Here is a 24980-nt window from a genome sequence, read left to right on the forward strand (position 1 = left end):
GTACCTTCAAGTCACTTGGACTGGCACTTCGGAAGCTTCCACGTTAACTTACAATTAGATAACGTTCGGTTCTGGGATCGAACCTGCCAAAGTATGTAATATTTGAATCGCTGGAATTCCCTCCGTACTTTTCAACTGTTAGTCTAATATTATCGGAAAATTGGATTATTTGACTACAAGATAACATCGTATGTTTTATAAAGAACGATACAAAATTCGAACTTCGAATAAATAATAAATTTCATAATAATAATAATAAACCTTTAGATATACTTTCTGTTCATTGCACGATGGATGTTTGCTCTGAGAGAATGTAAATCGAAAGCAAAACATTTTAGTAAGTTCAAACATTCAGGAAAATTTGATATTAAACGTAGACTTTCAAAACCAATTTCCTCGGCTCTCTCGAAAACGTTTGAAGAATAGCGAGGTGTATTTCGGAAATACTAGCATTAGGAGCAACCTCAGCATATTTCTTGAAAAACCTTCTTTATGTCTGTCGTGCGCCATTCAACTACCTCGGTGAAGCTGCTGCGGAGTGAAGCACTCACCCCTTGGGACGAACTAAGAACAACGTTTCAATAAATTGCTCCATCAAGCAAATGCCAGATTTCTGTCGGAAAAGCAATTCCAGAAGTACCATTTGGTAAATCGAAAGTGGGGACCTACAAAATCTGAGTTGTCAAATTCGTTAAATGCAAGACGTTGTCCCGTGTGATGTCTTCACGATTTTCTCTTTTTCTTCGCTCGAATTTATTCTACATTCTTAAAACTTTCAACAAAAATCGAAGTCTGCCGAACGTAACTACACGGTCGGTGACTCCTCTAAGTTAGAACACGTCGCGAACGGTACCCTCCAAGGATCTTTCTTCCACTAGGTATTAAAATGATCAGACCGAACCCTCTGTCATTTTCTTCATACCGTAGTTCCCGCACGATGCTCCTCGCTGCTCGATGTGGACTCATCGTTCTCGTCGTTATCCGGTACATTTAAATAATTGCGAATGCCGGGTGTCGTTTTAGCAAGGATAATTTATAGGAGCGATTCGCGACGCTCGCTGAACCGACTCGTTCCGTGGCGAATTCCACCGGAGCCTCCTGGCTCGATGTAATCGTCACCGTTGCGTATCCAGGCGGATTCATCCCCCCGTTCCATGGTCTTCTTTCATTGGCGCTAGGAGGGTGAACTTAAGCCCGCCGGTGTTTCATCTACCCCGGTAACGCTAGCGCTGCCGTTGCTGCCTTTCGCTCCGACAAGCCGCTTGTTATGATTGTCTCGGCTAGGTATGTACGCGGATCTGTGTTCTACTCCCTGCCCAATGCTGTCGGTGAATTCAGGGGGTGAAATCGAGTCGCACCCTCTACACTCGATATGAACTTCCAGTCCTTCTGACCGGGGACCGTAGAGTGAAACAGGAGACCGTAACGGAGTCAGTCACTAGTTTTTCTTTCATACGTCCTTTTTTTTACAAGGGAAATTGTTGTAACCGGGGAAAAATATTTTTAGGGTGAATATCGTTTAAGTGTGAAATTCAGAGGGTGTTTATCTCGGCTAACGTGTTTGCAATTCTGCAGATTTTGATGTTATGCGAACCGTAGTATGATTTTATTTCAGCGTGACGAAGGGATTTTAGAATCGTAGAGACAGAGCATGCACGGTACGTTACGGTTTCGTAGACAGGTTGCGATTTAGATTTTTAGGTTTTACAAGTAAAATGTCCGCTGATAACGTCTCTCATTTGGAAGTCCATTTATTTTAATAATGTGCGAAAAGAAAAATATACGTGAGTACCTCGGACCAGAGTCTTTGATGCAAATGTACAGCCCTGCCTCGGCGTAACCTTTAACCACCCCTCTAGTCCTTCGTATCTACCACCCCGTGCAATTCGACTCTGTCTGGTAAAGCAGCGTGCAGCGCGGAATTTATTCCCAAGGGAGAGGAGCAACGCGCATTTCGATAAATCTCTTCGCCACCAATAACGTATTAAATTTTTCGCTCTCTTTTTTCTCTACGGCCCTCTCTCCCTTCTTTGGCGCAGACCGACGCTGGAAAGGAACAAACGGACTATCGATTTCACGTAAAAGTTAATGCCGCGGGTTATAAATAAAAATAGCGAAACACTCGCGTGACGTAATTCCGCGATTTATGTCTGAAAATATGCGAAGCATATTTTTACATTTTTTCGCGTGAGTGGAGAAATATCGCCGCTGCAACGAAACTTGTCTGGAACCTCGTTACGCGGAGGGAAGTTCGTCTTTTACGAATAGTATAACAAGCGTAAGACAGGTAGAGAACGGTACGACAAGTTCTCGAATATAGTTCCGAATGGTTCAGTTCGGAAACGGATTTGAATAATCTCATGACCCTTCCTGTTCGACTATTACGAACAATCCAGCTGTGTCATGTAAACCGTGTATTAGAGAAATTACAGAGAACAACGGGAGATTAATTTGCTTCCATAAAGCTGATTTTCACGCGACCATGCCGCTAAACAAAATCCTATTCCTTTGCCTTCTACGATTCTCGTAATGGCAAACTGGACGGAAATTTCGCATTTCATGGTTATCGTCAGCGATACCATTCGACGCGATTTAAATTTGCACGCGCAGTAGTTCCAGGTTTCGAGACGATTGATAAGAAAACGTTAAACGAGTCGTGTGGACATGGTCTGATTCAGCACCCCTTTTCAACGACCCTTATTCCTTCGTAGCTCACGCAAAACTTGACTCAGCATTTAGGTCAAACGCAAATAATAGCCCTGTTTCGACAACTGATACGACCGAAACACCCTTATCCCTCTATTCGGTATCCGTATCGATGACCATTTGCAAACTAGAGACCAATAAAATGTAATAGAAACGTTATATGCCGAGCCTCTCAAATATTTGCGGTTAATACTCGTTAAGATATCGTTTAAGATATTTAAACGTTTTTGTATCTGCCGCTGAGTAAAAGAGAGAAAAAGAAAGATAACAGAGTTGGAAAAGAAGGCAAGAATGTACAATTTCCAAATTCAACGATAGTCAACGAGTGAGAATAAGGCGGACAGCAAGGACAAACAATAAAGCTCTCTAGGTTCTATTTTAGTTTGATACTCCAAGTTCTCTCTGACATATTTTATAGCAATTTAGCCTATTCCTCTGGAGGCACGTATCTAACATACCGCACAATTCAACTCTATCAGACAAGCTGTTTTCAAGCACAACCCGACGTCTCCCGGGACAGGTTGGGATAACGTCCCGATAAATTGAAGTACTATACGAGCGGCGAAAATTTTCATTTCGAAGTCAATTAGGTAAATGTAGATGGCCCTGACCGGCTGCATTTTCTTCTTCATGTAATTTAATTCTTTCCCTGCTGAATATCAACTTCGTAATGAAATTGTAATGAAACCATCTTACTAATCGAATTACTTCTGTACGACGAATTCACAAAAGCTCTTGTATCGTATTCGTATCTAATATAGAAATGTTTGTTGCAAAATTGTAAAGATATAATTGAGACAGGAATTTCATGGAGCTCCGCTTCAATGAAACATTTCCAGCCACAGACTCGGTCCACCGTACGTATAGTCGAACTATATTAGAAACCATGTGGTATACAAGCAGCAAAGGAAACGTTACTATACAGGCGAACCCGAATAAACCGCTGTACTGCTTTCTTCGAGCACTAACCGGCGACGCGTAGTACAAATTAATTTAACGGCTTAAGTTCTCTCGACCGACGGGCCCGCGGAATTTAAATTGATTCACCGGGAAGCGTGTTCCATCTTGTCCGGTGGCAATTAAATTACAAAATATACAGAGCGGCGGTCAGGCAGGGAGTGAGGTGGAGCGACTGGCCACGGAATATCCCTTAACAAACCCCCCTCAGTCCTTCGAGTGTACCGTTGCTGTAGAATTCGACTCTATCGGGCAAACCGTTGCGCAATACCAGAATTCGGTCTCCAGGGACGGGAGGAGAATAGCGTGCGTTTCAATAAATTTGACTAGCAGCCCGTCCGCCGCCGCACCCGCCCACTCGTCCCACACATCCACCCGCCAATGTTCGCCACCCACACCGCATATCCGGCTGTACTACAAATTAAACCCGCGTGTACTTCGCTCATCGAACAAAATTTCAACACCGGCTTGACTCGAAACTCGGCGCCGAGGGTGACGAAGCATCGAGTTAACATGATCGTACTTCTGCCCCCTGATGATATTGCACCAGCGAGAGAGGGACTTTATTGACTCTCTGTATTTTAGAAGTCATAGTTTTGTACGGACGGTCCCTTTCGTTTTCGTTTATCTGTTGCGATTATTCGTCTAGCTTTACATCGTGTCGCTCGATTCAATATTTATTTAATTTTGAGATATCCACAGACATTAAGTCCAAACATACGCTATTTACTGTAACAAGGGCGTAATGATTCAGCTGTTCAAAAGTCACATTGATGGATGTTGATACTAAGAAATTAATTAAGAATCGATTCTGGAAGTTTCACTTGTTCAATAAAATTATACTGTACGTTTAGAAAGAAAAATATCACAATTTAAAACGATATTAATTCAGTTTTTAATAGCGGATATTATACACGATATTCGTTAAATAATATTTTTTTGAAGACCCTTAAAATCCAAAGACTTCTTTTTAGATTGAACAGGAATTAGTTTGTTGCAAAATATTCGATTAAGTTAAGTAACTAATAACCTTGCACTTAGTGTATAGTCCAAACCGAGCTAGAACATATCGATCATCTTTGATTAAAATATCAGACAGGTATTAGTTTACCATATCTCCGTTTGAACGTTGAGCTGAAAATTTACCGTTTCAGTATTCGTTGATAATGCGTCTATAATGTCTCGAATGTGTGAATTTGTCAGCGGTTTACACGCGGCTAGGATCATCGAGCTGTACAGGGATGCAAATACGCTACATATTTCATGACGCCCCGAATATTCGCTAAATATGGGTAAAGCTGTTGAGAATATTCATTTCAGCCCGAGTGTTTCATATCATTATGCATGAGTTTATGGCACCCAATAACGCTCGATGGCCGAGCGATGTGGCTACGATACGCGAAGGTTCGCTAAATCTATCCTACATAGAAGAACTTGTTCGAAATATTCCGTTTAAAAGATACGATCCATCGAGAAAGACATTCAATGTTTAATTCAATATTTATCTAACGGGCTTAAAACAGTATTGTTATATCGTTATATGCTTGAAAATATTTTCTATCGTATTCTCCCCTTACGAATCGTAACGAGTCAACGTCCGTTAACAGATCGAAAATCCGTGGTACGCTTCACGGTATTCGCCACTCGAGCGACTTATCAATTTTCCCTCTCTCATCCGATGCTTCGTATCGTGTAATCGGCCTCGCGCCAGGTACCTCAATTTATACCCTCTGATGTCAGGGTGAAACCACTCGTATTTCTATTCCCGGATTACCAAAACGACGGCAAAATATGAAGGGTATGAACGAAGGGGGAACACTGAGAGAGAGAGAGAGAGAGAGAGAGAGAGAGAAGATGAGAGAGAATGAGAGAATGAGAGAGAAAGACTAAAGGAAGGAGAGGGGCTGGCAATCTCGAGGTAAATATTCTGCAGCGCGGTTTTGAAGCCCTGGCCGACGCGATGGAGGGAAAGCCCAAAGTGTTGTTTTCATAACGCAAGCACCGACTGCTGTACGTAAGCGCCGACCTCGAAAATATTTCCTGCAACACCAACAAATAAACGCACCTCCGTTATTTGCTAAACGTGCTCGTTGTTATTTTTCGTGCCCGTTCGTCCAGTGTTTTTAGGCTCCTAATCCTAATGGATGAGATCTCACCGAATTTCCCTCAAGATCCTCTGCAAAGTGATTTATTATCGCACACGTTCGTCCGCCCGATCCTCCTGTTCATTCTTCTCTTTGTTCGTTACCTTTCTTTTTTTCTCCCGATTTCGAAAGCAGTTTGGTTTGCCTTGGACCTTTTGTCCAGACGTCCCAGGAGGTAGTCCATCGTCCAGCCAGTTTCCTTAAAACTAAACTATCTCCTTGTGCAGAAGGTGAACGAGCCTGTCCGCCCTCCGCAGAATACTTAATTTATTCCATGACCGCCCCTCCTTCCCCTGTCTAACCGTAACGGAACCGGGCCAGTTCCAGTGGAGAGGGAAATGGATCATTTATTACATTCAGGACTTTGCAGTTCCGCAAGGGTAACCGAGGATTTGACACGGTTGACCTTTGTACAAGGAATACTCTTGCCGAGTCAGCGTGATAACACAGAAACGCGAGATACGAGCATTGATAGCTTGAAAGAGGGTGATTACAAGCTATCGTGTTTTATGATTGACTTGAATAACAATGCAGGCGTGTGCATAATCTCCACTACGTATCAATTAAGTTACTATAATTTTACACGCAATAACGATCCGTTCTCCTTACAACAATCAAGATCAAGTTTATGTTTAAACAGATACAAATTCCTACAGGCTGAATTTCTAACCGTTTGATCTACGATAGTAGGTATACGCTCGACGATATTGCACGAAAGGGGACTCGTTTTCCTGTAATCCCGTACTTAGAAGCGAATTCGTCCCACGCGGCCCTTGTCACAGAATTCGACTCTAAACAGGCGAAACACGACTCGCCGCTGTGCTTTTATTTACAGGATAGTAATAAAGTGGTAATAGTTCGTAAAGTAGTTTTATTGAATATAAATTTCTAAGGACGAGAAAGTTTACCGTGTTTCTCGATGGCGGGGCTTGCGACGAGAGAATTATTTAGGGAAGAAGGGAGACTCAGAGGGGACGATACTCTTCTCTTGAATCCCCATAGGAAAACCGTCTGGGAAATGTAAAATAATACACGTTGTACTGCTTTTATGCATTGCCTCGCGGCCGCTGCGTTGCTATTTCTCCAACTGCCGGGTTTTACATAGCTACACCGCCGCCGTCGTAATTTCATTTTCGACGAGACAAGTGAATTATCCGACTATCTGTGTGTATTATCCAAACACAAGATAGCGGAGCGCCGCGACGCTACGACGGCTGCTTCCTATTCGTGGCGTCCCCTTGCCTCCGACCAGGCAAGATTATTTCGACGAGTGCCGAATCTGCGTTCTGCAGTGTTTGTCTGCGGTATTACGCTTTTCCGAGAAGGATGAGATGCCGGTTGCGATAGCCGTAACACCGTTTTTCGATGACGCAGTACCAGAACCCCATGCGTCGCGACTACGTAACACGGCTGATATATTAATGACTCAGTATTTCACTCGTACTCCGCTGGCATCCTAGTACTTTAATCGTTGCCACGTTCAGCGCGAAATGCTGAGTGTGTAACACTTTCAAATAATTGTGTAACTAAACGTTAACTTTAGCTATTGGGTTGTAATATATCAAGTGTCCATCTTCAATTTACTTCTCTTCGGAATAAGTCTATTAATCCAAGTATTGTGTCAGAATTGATGCAGCATTGAAAGAAATATTGTCTGTGATATTATTTTTGAAGAAGATTGTTTTGTATTTTATAACTTTCTCCTATGAAAATGATTCGTATTTCGTGCGTATTCGTTGTGCCGTTACAAATAAAATATCAAAGAACTTGCAATATTATTTCGAGCAAAAGATATCTATAATAAAAATACATAAATCAACGTTTAAATTGAGATAAAGAATCTAAAATGTTCAAATGTACGTATTACAACGTAATGTATTCGTTTCTTACGTGTGAGAATAGACAACAAAATTTACAATTAGAAAGCTTTATCATTCTAAATTGTGATCCTCTTATTGTTAGATAGATTTTTTTATTGTTAGGAAGTGTTTCTAACACTGTTTTAGAAAATTCCATATAGCAGCTTAGTTACGTATGTTCCTGGTAGTGGCACAACCGAGTTTTCGTCACGTATCTGGCATCGCAAACGGGTTAAGGGTCGAATTTCGTTTACGTTGTCTCCGGGAAATTGTATACCCTACCTCCATTTCCCTCTTTCCCTGCCTCTCTCTCTTTCTCTCTCTTTATAGATCTAATCGCAGTTCAAAAATTCTCCTAGCTTTATCTCGAAAATGAAATTGTTAAGTTGCACGACACGGCCCGATAGTTCTCCTCGCGCGGAAGTTTGGCGGTCCGCTGATCTGTTTGCCGATCGATCGCAGATTTCTACCCCTGGCGGATTTCGCTTACCTTATCTGATGATGTGGATCGAAAACACCGTGACATTAAAAAGCAACCTGAGCCGAAACTAAAATCTATTTGTTCAAGTCGTAAAACAGAAATCCATAAAGATAGACATCTCTGTGCCATGGAATTTATAGCGACCGGTAAAAACTGACCGTATACACCGATCGTGCTAGGATCAGAGCATAGAATGAGAGACACGTTCTCCAATGTGGCGTCACGGAAATAAGATATCTCCTGTTTAGACGCGATTCGACACCAGACTACGTCGGCAAACACAATCGTCGCACCCACAAAGCGAGCGTGTGTACGAGGAGGAAAGCATACACAAGGGAGTCCTTCGATCCTCTAGCCGAGCACCAGGGTCAATTGAGCGTTTATACGGTTTTCTACCTGCTGCCACGAAGCACGAAGGAATCCAGGAAAGGCGGTAATACCTACGACAACCAGATCCAGACCTGCCCAAAATATTGACTGTACCCAGGACTCGGGGCAAACTGCCAACGTATACGGCCAGGATCCTACATTACTGCAGGAAGCAACAGTTATGAACTGGCAAAGACTCACAAACCGATATGTTTCTCCGTGCACATATCGTCGTTGTCGTGTCAGCTCAGTCTAACTGGCACTGCGTTCGATTAATTCTATTACTTCACCTGATCGAGTTCGATCGCACGTTAGTTCCTCGAGCACGCAGCATCACGTAATACGCTGACACCATATGGCCCGGAATCGAGAAATTCTAACTCGTGCACGTCGTAATACACTGAGACGGTTTTAACTCCTTAACGCGTGGCGCTACAGTTGGAATATCGATCGCAGTAGGAAAAAGGACACTACTATCGATATGTCGGTGTCGGAAGACAGCGACAGACCGGTATGTCTGTTGATTCTCCACAGTGGAAATGAGAAAAATCTATTTTTGGTAATCGAGAAGGTGAAGCTCTAACGAAGTAATCTTCTCAAAATGATCCGGCATCTCGTGTAATCCCGCAAATTTTCGCTCTTTATGAGGTCTTGAACTGATAGAAAATATTAAGGTATAATAGAAGTATCGAGAAAAGAGAGCGTGGCCAGGACGGAAGAAAATACAACGGGAATTACATATCCGTGAGTCCGATATCCCGTGAAATTTGTAATTTAACAGTATTGTTTCGCGTTAAACGTTTCCACGAGCGAGGAAAACGGATCAACAGAGAATCTAAACTTTACCTAACGATAAGGAGACTGCCAGGCAGGTTGCCAACTGTTCGAGTAACTATCGAACTCTTCGGCCACGGAAAATAACAGTCATGCTCGTTTACCGGTCCCATCTGTTGGCTATACCATAAACACGCAAACCAATTTTCCACGAGTAGAAATCATATTGTTCCGGAACCGACGACTTATTACGGCTGTCAGTAGGAAATCACCGGTGCCACAGATTTAATCGCCCGACCCTTATTTTTCCCGAACAGAAGGAGAAATACGCCCTAGAAGGTGGACTAGGTAAAAATTTCGCTACCAGGAATCGGCTCTGCTATGCCGGCCTAAATGCTATTCCGCCTGGCTGTGGTTTAAAGCATAACTGCAACAATCACGATGACCACAGGTTGAAAACGACACTGAGTGTCGTGGATGCACGAGTTTCCATAGCCACCAGCAACGTTACGGTTCACCGTTTTCGAAGTATAATAGAGCGATACCATTGGAAATCAGAGGGTGGATAACGTTTAAGAGCGCTGGAGGGTGTATGAATTATGGATCCGAAGGGCTGTTTTTGCTGATTCCGTATAGAAAGAGACGCGCAACCCGGGAAAAACATCTGACTCGATAAACTATGACGTTTTCTGAAAAACGTGTTAAGGAAGCAGCCTTTTGGTAGGCAGTGTAATGCGTTGCTTCGCAAAAACTCTCCAGTCGTACATGCGCCGCTCTGCACTGGGAAAAGGTTTCTCGCAAGAAAAATGACACCATCTTTTTTTTCCCTTTTTTCCTCGTGTAGCGTAAACTCTCACGAAGGATAGATCTGTGGCGGATGAAAAGAGAGAGAGAGAGTTGTGCGTTTCGTCCCGGGACTACCGGTGGACTCGTCAGTAAGGCTATGCCCGGTAGTCCCTGCCTTAGACGTAGAGGGAGTCTCGCTAGGTGCGGTATTTGTATCAATCGCTCGTATATTCGACCGCTAGCGAGTTAGACAGACAGACTCGTTGTCGTCGTAGCCCTCTACTGTTGGCGGTTGGTACCCGCGGCTCGACCTGTCGGCGTCCTATTGATACCGATCCACCACAGATCGAACGGAGAAGAAATGATCGAGTCTGCGCTTGGCCATTTCGCCACGGCAACCGTAGTAAATCACCAATTTCATTGCTGGAAGGTGGCAGTCGACAGAAGGTGCAACCGGTTGCTTCTAAATCGAATTCGCTAATTTCTTCCGGATCGCGTGAAGGCAGAGGCGATATCTTGTACCCATACGGTCGTATCGTGCGTCGTTTGATCGGGAAACCGTCTATGGATTCGGGAGGCGAGCCCGGAAGTCGAGGAGCTTTCTTAATCAGGATTACGTGTGCACGGACGGCGTCGTTGTTTGGAAACTCACGATGAATCATACTTACACGCTTTCAGCTTAATCACGCGGCCCGCTTAATCAACGAAGAGCCGTACCTCGGGTGAACGATAGCGGATAATAAATTAACACAATTATCATCGGCTACCAGAAAACGCGCATGAAACGGCAAACACACTCTTCATAATATCGGGAATGGCTCGGCTCGTTTGGAGACAACGGCTCCACGATCTAATCTCTTTAAGTGACATTATCGAAGAAGCCAAGTTGTCGGTGAGAAAAGCAGAACATTTTAAGCTTCGTTAGAAATTTAATATCGGCAACGAGCAGTGTATTATTTTTCTTAATAACGCGATTCCTCCAAATGTTCCGTGTTTATCAGCGGCATAATAAAATTATTCGTTACTACTCCCCTCCCGTTCACTTCCTCTCCAAAATAATCTCTAGCAATTTCTCTAGGTGGGAATAAATCAAGATAAAACACTTTTTAATAGAGACGTTCGCGGTTCACGCGCTCAAGATACCATTAAAATGGCGGCTTGCGATGTACGCGGCGTACTAGCTTCCCCATTAAATTTATGTACACGCAGTAAATAATAACCAACGCACGGTTCCCCCAAGTGTACATTAAATCGGCGATACGTGTATGAATCGACATTATACCAAGCAGGGGCTGGAGGTGCAAAGTTCTCATTACTTTCTTGGCTCACACGTTCCTTCTCTCTCTCTCTCTCTCTCTCTTTCTTTCTTCCTGTCTTTCGTGGTCTATGGGACGAAAGGGGCGGATTCGCCATTATTTATTGCCGCAATGGTTCGCCAAACTTCTTGCGAACGAGGGGCCGACTCTTGGGGTTGACGGTGAATTTAAGCAATCCCATTTTTTATCCAGCTCGCATAGAGAGGATTCTCTTGGTCTAGTAAGCCCAGACTCGGTGACGGCCCTCTCGCTAGAATGAACAACGTCCTGCAGCCTTTTTTCCCCCTTTCTCTTCTCACCCTACGCGCGACCATAATCGCGTCTGGCTGTTGAATAAGCACGAAAACCGCATTCCTTGTATCGCGATAACTTCTGCAGCTCACGCTGCTGAAGAGATGGATCGAAGGTTGCGAGATCAAGGAGTAAGGTGGGTATGATAAGGTTATGGTGGTTTATGAAGTAGGTTTAAGCCATATCGTTCGTGAATACTACGCCTAAAACGCAATATTATTTTTGTTTCTTTCCCTTTTTTTTTCTAATACTGATACCGATTTTGAATATCATACGTAATCGCGAATGAAACAGGTTCTACGGTTACCTGTTATTTCATAAAAAGGAAAAGGAACTCTTTTTTTATGGATGGAGTGGGTAGAAGATTTATCGGTGATAATCTTATTTTTTGTCAGGCTCGCATTGGAGGGATTCTTTTGCCTCACTAAACGCAGACTCCCTGACGACTCTTTCACAACATAAAGCAAATTCATCCTCCCTATTGTTGCAATCCTACCGGCGTAAAACGACGCATCTGTAATAGATGGGCTTTCATTTTTCTATGTTCGCGTAGCATATATCGTGGTCACCACCTGAAAAAGAAACTTCGATATCTCAGTTGTCCTAGCGAGTACATAAATTCTCTAAAATTTATAATTCTCTACTTATGTGCGGTAGTAAATGTATCATATAGACCAATGTAGACTGCTTAACAATCTCACGCGTGAAATCTAACACGTCAAACGTAACCGCCATTGGACGTAATTGAAAAGCCAAACAGTCTCTCTGCTATTATCGTATTATACGCTAGGGGCTATGGTGTGATTTCTCAAGATTCGGCTGCTACGAAAGAAATCACAAAGGACGTTAAAAGATTCACGGAACAACTAGCTGATTTACGGATCGCCGTGATAGCCACGCGAGCGTAGTTCCCGAAGGGACATGCATTTTAAATCATCCGGGCGACGTTTTACATGCACTACCCGATATTTCACCGGGCAGCCTGTAAGGTGCAAAGTTCTCATTACTTTTCCGCACGAAGTACGGCCTCTGCACGGCAATTGCGATATTATTTATCGTCCTGCCAACCGGCTAAATCGCTTAAGGAAGGGTGCACGCGTCCAAGGGATCGCCGCTTCTCCTCGGTTGACGGTGAATTTAAGCAAACCCATTTTTTATCGGCCACGCGCACCACGCGGATTGTCATGGTCCAGCGAGCACCGAGTCGAGAACGACGTCCGTATCCTCACCGAGGAAATCTCGATAAAGCGCTTGGAAACTTCTTCGACAAGTGCACTACTCGACCGGCTTCTCGGCTGACATGTTTACCGATCTCATAGAAAGTCTATGCCATGGACGATCACGTTCGAACCTCGTGTGTCACATATTTATCGTGATGTCAAGGATTCGGACGCTCTGTTCCGATTAAAGAGGAAGTTTTTCATGAAGAGCGAATTTTTCATGCTCTTTGTATATCATTCGTTCTCTCTTTTATGCGATAATCGTGAGTATTTAGATTTCGTTGTGTTTCATTTTTAGCTCGGCCAAGCCACGAACTCGCTGTATATTCATTAATTTCCTTGATAGAGAAAGTTCGTAATTACGGAAATGCTGACTACTTCTATTAACGAATCGAGTATTGCTTGAGATATTTGTGTAACGGTCGGTTTATTAATTTCGATCGGAACGAAAATAATTGGAACTTCGTATCTAGGTAAAGAGCCATTAGCGAATGCTCGCAAACCCACTCGACATCAGAGTGAATTCGAAAAGCGATTTATTATCAAATCATCGTTCTCGTATACATACTGGGACTTAAAATGTTATAATTTCAGCAGAAAAAAGGAAGGAGGAAGAAAAGTAAAAAGTAAAGAAATGAGAGAAATAGCACTCCGACAAGTGAACGATATAGAAAGGTACGTGTCACGCAGCGAATAACGATTCGCGGTTTTCCGAATTCCATTTCGATCAGGCCACTGCTGCACTGTTTACCTTTCCGTCTCGCAAACGCAAGCTAGCGTACTGGTCGTTATTTTCCTAGGTTGACCCAAATCGCTGGAACATAATGAACATTTCGATTCCCACTGTAAATTTGCTTATGTTCTTCTGGTGTTGCGAACCGTCGAATGCTGGCTCGAACGGAAACATTCAGGGAAAGACATGTGTTTGTGAAACCTGCCACAAGTAGATTACCAATAGTTTTGACGAGTGGCGTTCAGAATACTTTCACAAATTTTAATTCATTTTACTACGATTCTTAGGGAAATTAGACAAATTTAATTTCCTCCTGTACTTTATGTATATATTATATATTACATATATATATATGCATGTATATTTATATATATATATAAGAAAATTGAATTTGTTTAATTATATTGTATACATATTCACTTGAGAAACTAAAGGACGATAGTAAAACTAAATATTTAAATTATTAACTCGTCAGTTTAATTGCTAATCTCTTGGGTATAATAACTCCTCCATTTAGAGATCTATTTCTTTTTTTTACGCATCGCCTAAAGGAATATTCAATTGTGAACGTTGTATAATTTAACAATTTTTATGAATTTCAAAAGAAAAGTATGATGGACTCAACGTAAAAATATAATTTCGGTATCGATGAGAGCTAGTATGTAGTATACGGTATAACCGGTAAAAATTTCACAGAAATCGACCATGTAGTTTTTAAGATTTTATCTACGCCAAACGGCAAAACTATGTTTCGAGAAAAACGCGTTTAAAGTTTTATTGCGGAAAAAGTAATAAATTTGTGAAAACATTACTTGTAACACCGATCGTCGATCTCAACTTCATATAAAATATCTTTGGCTTCCTCGTATTTATCATTTAATTCTAGTCACGGAGCTGCGTTCCTAAGATTTACATAGCATCTGAGATAAATTTAGGTATCCTAATCCTTAAATTACGTATCCTAATGGAAGATCCTGGTGTAGAGACGACCTGATTAGTATATTAACATATTCTATATACTCGTAATATACCATAATACTTTTATCGATTTGTCCATCTGACCTGATATCGCTGCCAACTAATAACACTTTCGATGCATTGAAAGCAAATTTTATGGTACGATCGTAAATATATCGCTCGAAAAATGTAGGGAAATACAATTATTGCGCGTGAACCGCAATTTTGTCTTCGTCGATCATCATACCTTCCACGTGTTGGGCGTGGCCACTGATCGAAGATATATCGTTAACGCGGAGTTTTACAATTCCTGGCGTCGCCGGTGAAGAATTTCGCTCTTTTGTGACGCAAACATTAGTACCCTTCGTCCCCTTCTCGTTCGCGAAAATACAGACGAACTAAAATTGCCGTGGGGCGCGCTCGCTATTGCGAAAAAAAGTCGTCTGCACGTACGAAGAGCGAACTGGGAGGGTTAAATGCAGTGGCAAATTATAAATCATTTTAACGAGCTTTTGATTACCTGGGTTTTTTATGCGACGGACATAAAAGTGTCACCACCGATCGAAATACCTAGCACGTTTGCCCCCATCGTTCACGAACCTTATCCACGTGACACGTATTATTCCTCCGTGCGATCTACTTATGCAACGCATCGCGTGATAATCGAACAATACTATTACGACACGAACACAAAAATCTACATCAGCCAGATATGCGCTGTTATCTATTGCTCCAACTGACAAAAGTATCGGTTACATTTCGTGGAATATGATATTAGGGATAGTCCATTAACAAAGAAAGGTTTTAAGGTAGAAAGGAAACATCGAGAACGTCTATGTTTTTTATGGAGTGAGTGAAAAAGGCGATGCCTGCCACGGGTGATCCCTAACAACATGTAAATGAGTCATAGCACGAATCCTAGCCTGTCGGAGTTAGTAACAAACGATGACTCATTAAGGAAGTCTATAAGTTTCCATTTTTGGACTTTGCAGACTCTTGCTAGCGAAAACCTATTTCGATAGGATTGCGAGACAAAGTAAAATATGCGAAATAAAAAGGGGAGAAAGAGCTCTGAACGAACAAGCTTTCATATTGCATAGCTAGGACGTTACATATAATTTCAAGGAATTTTCAGCGGCGAATTTTAATAAAGTCGCTCGCGCAAGCCAAATATTTCCGTAGTTTCTAGTAGCGAGCTCGTTCAGCCAGGAAACAAGCAGCGGATAAAATCTTCGTAACGTGGCGTGTCTCCTTCTAATTAAGTTGCCAAAAATGCAAAGAGACGAAAAACGTGTAGGACCGTTTGCTTCGTTTCGAGGAAAATTCGCGATTCGTATGTATACATTTTCTATTAAACGTGGCCGTTCGTCATTACGAACGTCTCGTTAATAACATATCCGCCACTTTGTCAAAAGCGTCTGTAGAAACATCCATGAACCAACGCCCGTTCGCCATTGATGTTATCTTTGCAGGAGAGCTCGCCAGTTCTTTGAAGAACCGCTTTGAAAAGCGAAGCAACCTGCGGCCATATAGACGTCGAAACGAGTAAAATTGGAACCCGAATCGACATACATGTTACAGACGATCCATTAAGTCTGACCGATTGCGGACACCAAAGAAAAGTAGATATCGCTAAAAGAGCTTTGAGCATCGACGGTATTTGCATTAACGTCTTAGATTAGAAATACGAACATCTTTTTACATCCATTTGCCTGTATATTAATCATTTAATATCACGATTATATGTTCATTCAATAAATATTGCGAAATTATCTTTTAAATTTTGAACAGAAAAAAATAATCTTGATGCCATTGTCTAGATATCTTTGCTGATAGATGTTAGGAGACTACCTCGCTATCTGTGTTTAGCAAACACACCCAAGAAGACAAAAATAGTTTACAGTTCTAATAATTCATCGTCTGCATATTCGCGAAGTTTCGTGGTGGAACTAAATAAGGTCGCTACGGTGGGCTTTCCGTGCGTTTCATTTTTTAGCAGGAACATTGAACGATCGCCGGAGAAATAAGACACGAAAATTGCCGTTTTATCAAGTTTTTCGTGGGAATTCTTTGGAAGGCTCATACATCACTTAGGAAAGAGCCGGCCGGCGTTATCCGCGAAAAAATAATAGCCAATCCTTTATGTTTTTAGGCGGCACTTTTTCTTGACAGAAAGTAAAGAGAGAAAGCGACAATCCTCGGGCGACTAAGTAGATTTTGATCGCGCTGCGAATACCTGTCGATGCAACGACCCGGAATATCGACGACCGTGTACTTTTAACAACGTCGTAAACCAAAAATCGACTACGACGACAACCGGCTGCAGCGTAGTGGATGGAACGGAAGCTGCTTCGCCGCTATAAATTCAAATTAATATGGAGAAGTTTCACGCGTGCCTCCTTGCAAATTACTCCGGCCTCTCCCTAACCCGTGGCGATCAAATTATAAAGTTGCGCATTCCTCAACTTACTACTTTACGGCGGCTAACTTTGCGGCAAGGAGGAATTACTCAGATTTAAAAGCTGATGGAAGTCAATCCGTCGGCATCCACGCCAGTTCACCATTGGCCCTTTAATGGCCCCGCATATTCTATTTCGTAAAGTATCTCATGCGTAGGGACGATCGTGAACTTTCTTCCTCTAACGACCGTACTTCGAATATTTTCAATCTGACGCTTGAAAAATATTCCGAGGATATGTATAAGCGTACAAGAGGTGAAAATTGAATGTTATTTTAAGTGACCGCGAATTTTCAAATTTTTTATAGTAGCTTTCGTTGAAGATTATAGCGAAACATCGTTACAAATAATCTGCTTAGAAATTATTCGATATAATTCCATTGAGACAATGACGAAGGCATGTTCTTTGCAATTACCGATTAGTACAAACTGAAATGGATCATTTACTGTTCTAGCATGGACTTGTTAAAGAAAATACGTCCTCTATATTATATATTTCAAGCGTTACTTAATTAGAAAGACAGTCGGTTACGAGTTTTCAGATTTTTAGAATTTCCAGGAAGAAATCACTACATTTCTGTGATTCACCACGGTTATAAATTCGTTTAAATAATTCAGAGAACCCGATATAGCCACGCAATAATGGATTCTGTGTAAATGTTACGTAACCGGTGACTGTCTTCGAAAGTTAGCGGCACCGGAAAGGATCTGAAAAGTAACACCGTGGAAAAGAGCAGAGATGAATCGTTTTCCTCCAGCTAGATCGTTGAGCTAAAGTTTTCGAGGAAGAACTTGAGTTCGTGCCATTCTACTGGGTAATTAAATTGAATGTTCCTCGCGTAGAAAGTGGCAAGCAGACGGTCTTCCCTCGCACACGCCTAACCGTTCCGAGGATAGCTGAATCGAATGGAGGGAATTCGTCGTGAAAGGGCCTGATTGCTCGCTAATCTTCGCGAAATTGCGCCGCGCGTTGAGTCGCAGTTCAGTTAGTCGAAGACCTCGAACTTCGAGGCATTGTTTCGCAATTCGAGGTTTCGAAGTCGCGAGGGAACGATTAACGTACGACAACCTGCGCTCCTTCCTGTCTTCGTGAAATCAACGATCACGCTTGCGCGTTTTCTCTCTCTGCGGTTTTCTATCCTTAAATTCGTTCTATATTAAAATAAATTGAAATATGGATTGGAGAAATGAATGATATTTGAAAGTTTTTTTTGAAATACGTAATGTAAAGTAAAATTAGATTATCGCAAGTAACCTACAATTTAGTAAATATTCATAGTTCCGAGCATAAAACGCAGTTTGTTCTTTCCGGAAAATACGGATTTTTCGGAATGCGACGAAGTACGTGCTAACGCACCAAGCTGTACTGATATCGGAAGTTTTATTGCACACAAACATGCGGGCCAGTTGATTTATTAACTTAAAACAAAGAAACGGTTGCGCGCACACCAGTCGAAAACCGAGTTGAGCAAGTCGAAAGTAGCTTTGAACATTAAGGACGATATATTTATGCGACGGTCGCGCCATTGCGGTCCCAATAACACCGATACGCAAGCACAAGACACGAAATTGTGTTATCTGTTCGACTATAGGGAAACTAACCGGAATTCCACTGCGGCTATAAACATGACACTCCAGCGTGTGTATGGGAACACGAGCTCGTTGCCGTGGGCATTAGATACCGTCCTCTTCTACGCTCGAACATTTAGACAAGCTTTCTTCCATCCTAAATCGTATGTTTTTCTTCGCTTCTATTGTTACAAGCTTGTCCAGTAATTGTCACGCGTTTCCAACCGATGCTCTTCTAAAACTCGTCTATGTTCCGTTGGTTTACCATGGAACGTTCCTCCGTGACGCACTATTTGTGCAACACACGGCTGTTCGTATAACACGCGTTCGTTCGATATCTATGAAACATTTGTCTAAAAGCAGAAATCATCGTCCATCGATTGGAAGCGATGCACAAAGCATTTTATTCCGCGAAATTTCGTGCGAACGCGTTTATTTTCTCTCGTGACAATAGCGGAACGTTAGTCACGGGGAAACACGAACTTCACGCTGCGCAAACACGCACGCGACAGTTTTTCGTTTTATCCGGATGGACACGCGATACGCTCCACGATTTTATCGTCGAATTTCTCCGAATATCGCGGAAACGACGTTACATTTTTTCGTTCGTCATTCAGAGCCATCCGTTAGCCATCCATAGCGGTGTGTAAACGAAACGATATGCGTTTGAAAATGTAGGGATAGAAAACGATGATGACCTCGAACGCGTCGTTTATGAGTCAGAGGAGACATCGTCTCGAAGAAGAGGCCCTCGTCGTTCCACCGACAGTACCCACCAGACCTGGCCCAGCGGACAGGCCGTCGTTATTAAACCTAAATCATTTGCGTCGACTGCGACTGCCATAATTCACAGCCGCCTTAGTGAAATATGATCGGCGTTCAAATTATTATTGTGTGCCTCGAAAACTCTTCTGGCTTCGCGCGAGACCGCGTCTACGGATCTCTTTTTCTTCTTCGTACAGGCGCGGTCCTCTTCGAGACTCCGCTCGGTCTGATCTCTTTCCACGCGTCATCCCAAGACGTTTCGCAGTCGGAACGATTCCGTAACGCGTCCATGATTTACTGCACGTGTCAGGATTTAACTTAGGAGTTTTAAGGGACCGCAAACTCGCACGGCCATTCTTCTCCCTACTCTTCTCTTTCTGATCCTTGACAGGCCTGTGTTCGGGTTCCACCGAACACTGAAACTCGTTGTCGAATCCACCCGTCTTCCGAGAAATTTGTATCCACCTCAGTACGATCCGACTCGTTCTATTTCCGAGGGTTTAGCGAGTTTGTGGTTTCCTCCGAGATTCCTTCCATCTCCGTATTACACACATACTTAGATTATGGTTACAGTGGATGCGTGTCCTGGCGTACTATCGTTTTAACGAATACGTTGGAAGAATCAAATACTTGGATGACGATAAGAATATGCGTTTCGGTGTTCGGATGCTTCATTTTTCAGAACGGCAATTCGACAGAACTTATAGGTACAGTTATGCGTAGAGATATCGATGCCAGTTTTCAGATCGGTAACGAAATTGACGATAATCACTAGGGAAAACGTTGATTCGATTGAAATGGAAATGGTCGGTGACACGTGGATAGAGATACGTTATTATTATTTCACCGCAGAACACCGGGCTTTCCTGGCTGGATTTAAAATATTCAAAACAAATCAGGCAGAAACGACCGGCTGAAAGAACATAGCCGTCGCCGCATCCCGCGCTTTCGTTTTGTAAGGCCGTAGACTCCCACCGATAATGCACAGGTAATTAAATATCGTTATGTGATTATCTTGTTCAATTGTTGATTACAATATTCGATGAACCGTTAAACGATATTATCATCGTCTGCGAATCATTTCCACCATTTCGCAGTTTGACCTTTCTATAATGCACGCTACGTTTCACTGCGTACATCCTGGCGCGCTCTCGTTATTCAATTAGGCGTTATTACCGTCGTTTCATACGTCGTATCGGTGGGAATTGTTCCTCCGTAAAATGCCCGTTTATGAGGATTCTTTTCATCCCGGGTGGTTTGGTGGTCATGTCGTTACGCTTTGTTCGTTTCGTGATTATAAATAGCTGCACGAAGCTATTTATTTCAAACTCGAACGAGAAACTATTAATAATTATTCATGTTATGTAAATGAGCAGGCTGGACGTGTCGTGGACACGGCGCATATATACGCGTTTCCCTTTCTATAAAATTAATTCGCTGTTATAAATTATGATGATAGGTCGTTTACACCGGTGTCGCGTGTATCTCTGCCCGATACAAATACCCGTCCGGCCATTCGGTACAGTGTAATATCGAAATCTCGCAACATACGCCGCATGATGTTGTACCGCGCGAGCAAATGGCTGATCGGAATCGTTAAGGCCGCGTACATCTTATTTATTAGTCGTGTAACCGTGTCGAGCGTGGCCAACAAGGCCGGGTCCCGGTAAGGAACGATGCCGAGCCGAGCTTTGATGAATAGTCCCTGCTTACGTATTCACTTAAGCCTCAATAATGACTTTATAAAACACGGTCCAACGTTCGATGACTCGTTATCGTTCGTCTTTCACCGATCCTAATAGCTAATTGGAATGAGAAAAAGAATACCAAGGTTGAAACGTGATGGGAAACGATCCGCTGCTGTTTAATTACCCCCGAGCATTAATCGAGCTTCGATCGAATGATGAAACGTCATCGGTTGTAAACTGGTCGTACCGAACAAAGAATCATTATCGTCAATCGATCTAACATGCATTTCGAGGAATGAAATCGACATATTTAACGAATCAATATTTGATTTATATTCAGCCGTTTCATCGTTCTGCTCGTACTATTACATTTTAATTACTTTTCGATCAATAACGTGCGTATACGTTCAAAAGAGTAAATTCACCGGAATTATTCTTTTGTCGGCAATTCGACTGAGTGTCCCAACAGGCAACGATAACCGTGGATCCCGATACGCGATGTATTCGTAGTTGTAACGTATACACGATGAATACGAAATTACCGAATGAACTCGAATTGTCCTGACCTCTTATGGAGAAAAGGACACGCCTCCGGGACGTACTCGACAATTCCTTTATATCATTTGCGTTGTTAAGTAATTATACGCACATTCGTTTCCACAGAAAAGACGGAGTCATTGTGTTTGTATGTAAGTATGTACGTGCTATGTGTGTGCGTGCGCGCGCGCGTGTGTGTACATCTGCAAAAGGAAACAAGTCAGAACATTACAAAGTATAGGTGAAACCTGGAGAAGGCTTGATTACTTGAAATTAGATTCCCAATGAGCTTAATTTCTAGAAAGGGTTTCTCACAATTGGTGTCCTCGCGCACCAGTTGGCGTTGCTCGACGAAAACCCCGTACACTTTTAACCAGCAAAGTACATACATGACGCGGGAAACGCGGTCATCTCGTCAACAGTATATTTAAAAGTAATTGGTACAAAGCAGCGTGTTTGCGGGTCTCGCTTTTGCCCGAATAACTTGGCCTCGTTGTTACGACGCAGCTTCCCTAGCCCGTTGTGAATGTAGCATTAATCACAGAATTAACGAGAACACGTAGAACACACGTTTTGAATAATGTCATGACCGAGCGTCAAGCGCTTACGTTTCTCTATGCAAGAAAACAAACGTTCCTTGTCTTTGTATGTACACGTCTCTCTACTGTAATTACTGCGTAACGATAATCTACTTTTTACTCAAGCACGATAGCGTATCTTCTAAAAAAACAGACGTAAAAAGATTAATTTGTGGCAATATAGCGTTGTTAATAAAGTTGATGGAAACAATAACCATAAGGGCTTGCGTTTTGTATCTTTGAAATATATTTGAAAAAATTGCCTGCCTATAAAAGAGAACGATTATGATTCGTCTCTAACGTCTAGAAACTGATATTTTGAAACCTGCGACATATCGTTGAACCATTAAGGATGATAGGAATTAATTTTAAAAATCTGACGCAAAAGTACATGTTGCTTACTTTATTTTACAACCAGGTATACAATTTTAGACTCTAAATATATTCAGTAATTTCTCCGTAATTGCCTGTAGTGGTATTTTCATCAATAAAACTAGCTTTCAGGTTCGAATTACAGTAGTCAACTGGAAGCTCGAACGAAATTTCATTCCGATTCTACTACCATTTATTTTTCCTGCTTCCAGTTGGCCGTATTTAAATGTATATAGTTAGAACGATAATGGTACAACGATCGGTCTAGGTATAATTCCAGAATATATATTTCAAAGAACGTAGTCGGAGCTATTTACGTTTCCGAACATCGTGGCCTAGCCACAAGGGTAGAAGGATTAGTCAACCACTCGTTATATATCACGGGTTTAAACCACAGACTGCCCGGCCAGGTAAAGTATCTACAGGGTATAAACATTCCGACCTGTCGGCCGTACCGAATTATGGCGGAGGCGAGCGTGACGAGAAAGGCGTTTTCGAAGATGTCCCCTAGAGATCCGACACACAACTCATACAATCGGAATTCCTCGTTTTCACGTCGAATCAGCGTCCACTGTCCCTAATTTTGTCAACTGGAAGATGGTACCATCTTGGTCAGCCTGACATCATACGAATGGTGTGAAATCCTGATTTATACGTTTCTGTGAGTAATTATGGGACCGCGTGTTTAGATTTTAGAAGAAGCTATATTAAGGACGAAGAGAATGTCAGCTTTTTAATGAAGTAATATTTCATTAAGAAATATGGTTGATTATTATGAGTCGTTTAATCGTCTTATACATGTCCATAATCTCACAAATGATTTCAAACTGAGGTATTCTAATCTCCTTTGCGCCACCAACGACTCAACGATGCAGAAACTATACCTCTAGATGGTACAGAAGAAAGGTAGAGGAAGGAGCTAGGAAAAGCAGGCAGTAACTCGTGCAAAGATCCAACTGCAAATTGCTTCACGCCGGCTAACACCTCCAAACTATCCTGGCTCGAATTATTTCCTTATTAGCATTCAGGATCGATACAATCTGACCCGATACACGGCAAATTTCCAACTTACTTTCGGCTACCGAGCCAAGGAAAGTACAAAAGATCGTTAAAAAGATAAACCGCAGGGTGTTCCAATCACCGAAGAAATTTCTCGTTCCTCTATCCAACTTCGTTTCTCCTCTTTGGTACTCGTATTTTCGACCGCGAAATGGGCTCTCCTCTCCGCTTGTCCAAACCGTGAAAATGTAATTGTACCATGGTGGAAGAAGCTCGAGGACACCCAGGAATCAGGAGTCGGTGGTAAGGGGTAACTACATGTCCCGGACGACTGTTTCCTCGGGAACACAATGGACGTAATGGGCGGTTGCTGCGGGCAGACGTTCCTGGCTGTGTCTCCAGACGAACGTAAGAAGCTGTTCCGGGGACCGGAGACGTTGGGAGGTCCTTGGGACACAGGGGCTGGTTCGACGTCACGCCGTTTACAAGCTCAATACATCATTCTTTTCACAATTTGTCCGAAAGCCGTGAAAGCTGTTGGTTTGTCGGCGTACCACGGCTGCCGGATACATCCACGGATCCGGCAAATGTAGCCTCTGACGCAACGGAAGTGACAGCTACTTATCCCCGGCGGTTAAGTCCTACCGCACCGTACATTTTCCTCGCTTGACCCGTCCAATCGAACTTCCAACCAGTGCTTTATCCGCCGACTCCTGCAACCCTCGATCTCGACAAGAAATCAAAAGAAACCACACGAAGAATCCGTGAGAAACAGGATGTTACGCGTACGACGGATTTACACGGAATATAAGTAACACGATCAACGGTGTTTATTTTTGCTGGGATTCTTCCTTTGATAAATGCGTGGAAACACCCTGAATAAATCCGTATGAAAGGGATGTTCCCGTAGTTCGTTTACGATCAATAATAGAACATTATCAGGGCGACGATGGAACAATTAACGTCACGTAAATTATACATCAACCCCTTAAATGAGTAATTTATGATCTTCGACGAGACAAACCAAAAATCTGGTGTACGTTAACGACGAGCGAATTCACGTTCACCCCAGCTCGTTAAACAGTCGCGCGTCCTGCGTGAATACCTGAGTAAACAAATAAAAGCAGCACATCCCGTGGGAACCGAAATTGGCCCTCGACCCTCCTCGACACTACACCTTCATCAGCTGAAATGTCGGCGAAACTTATTACCTCGACCCCTGTCGTCTCATCAGTTACCCGGCAAATATTTCATGGAAAAGGTTGCTTTCGTGGCAATCGCCACGCATGACCGAAGATTAAATCAAAATAGACGCATAAACAGGCACATATGGGTCGATCAACTAGACGTGTACGTATAATAACAAAATATGAATTAACCTCGAAAGGACGAGAATTAATTTACAATTCAGCATTACCGTC

The sequence above is a fragment of the Bombus bifarius genome, unplaced genomic scaffold, assembly GCF_011952205.1.
Source record: "Bombus bifarius isolate JDL3187 unplaced genomic scaffold, Bbif_JDL3187 scf7180000008058, whole genome shotgun sequence".
NCBI classification, from domain to species: Eukaryota; Metazoa; Arthropoda; class Insecta; order Hymenoptera; family Apidae; genus Bombus; species Bombus bifarius.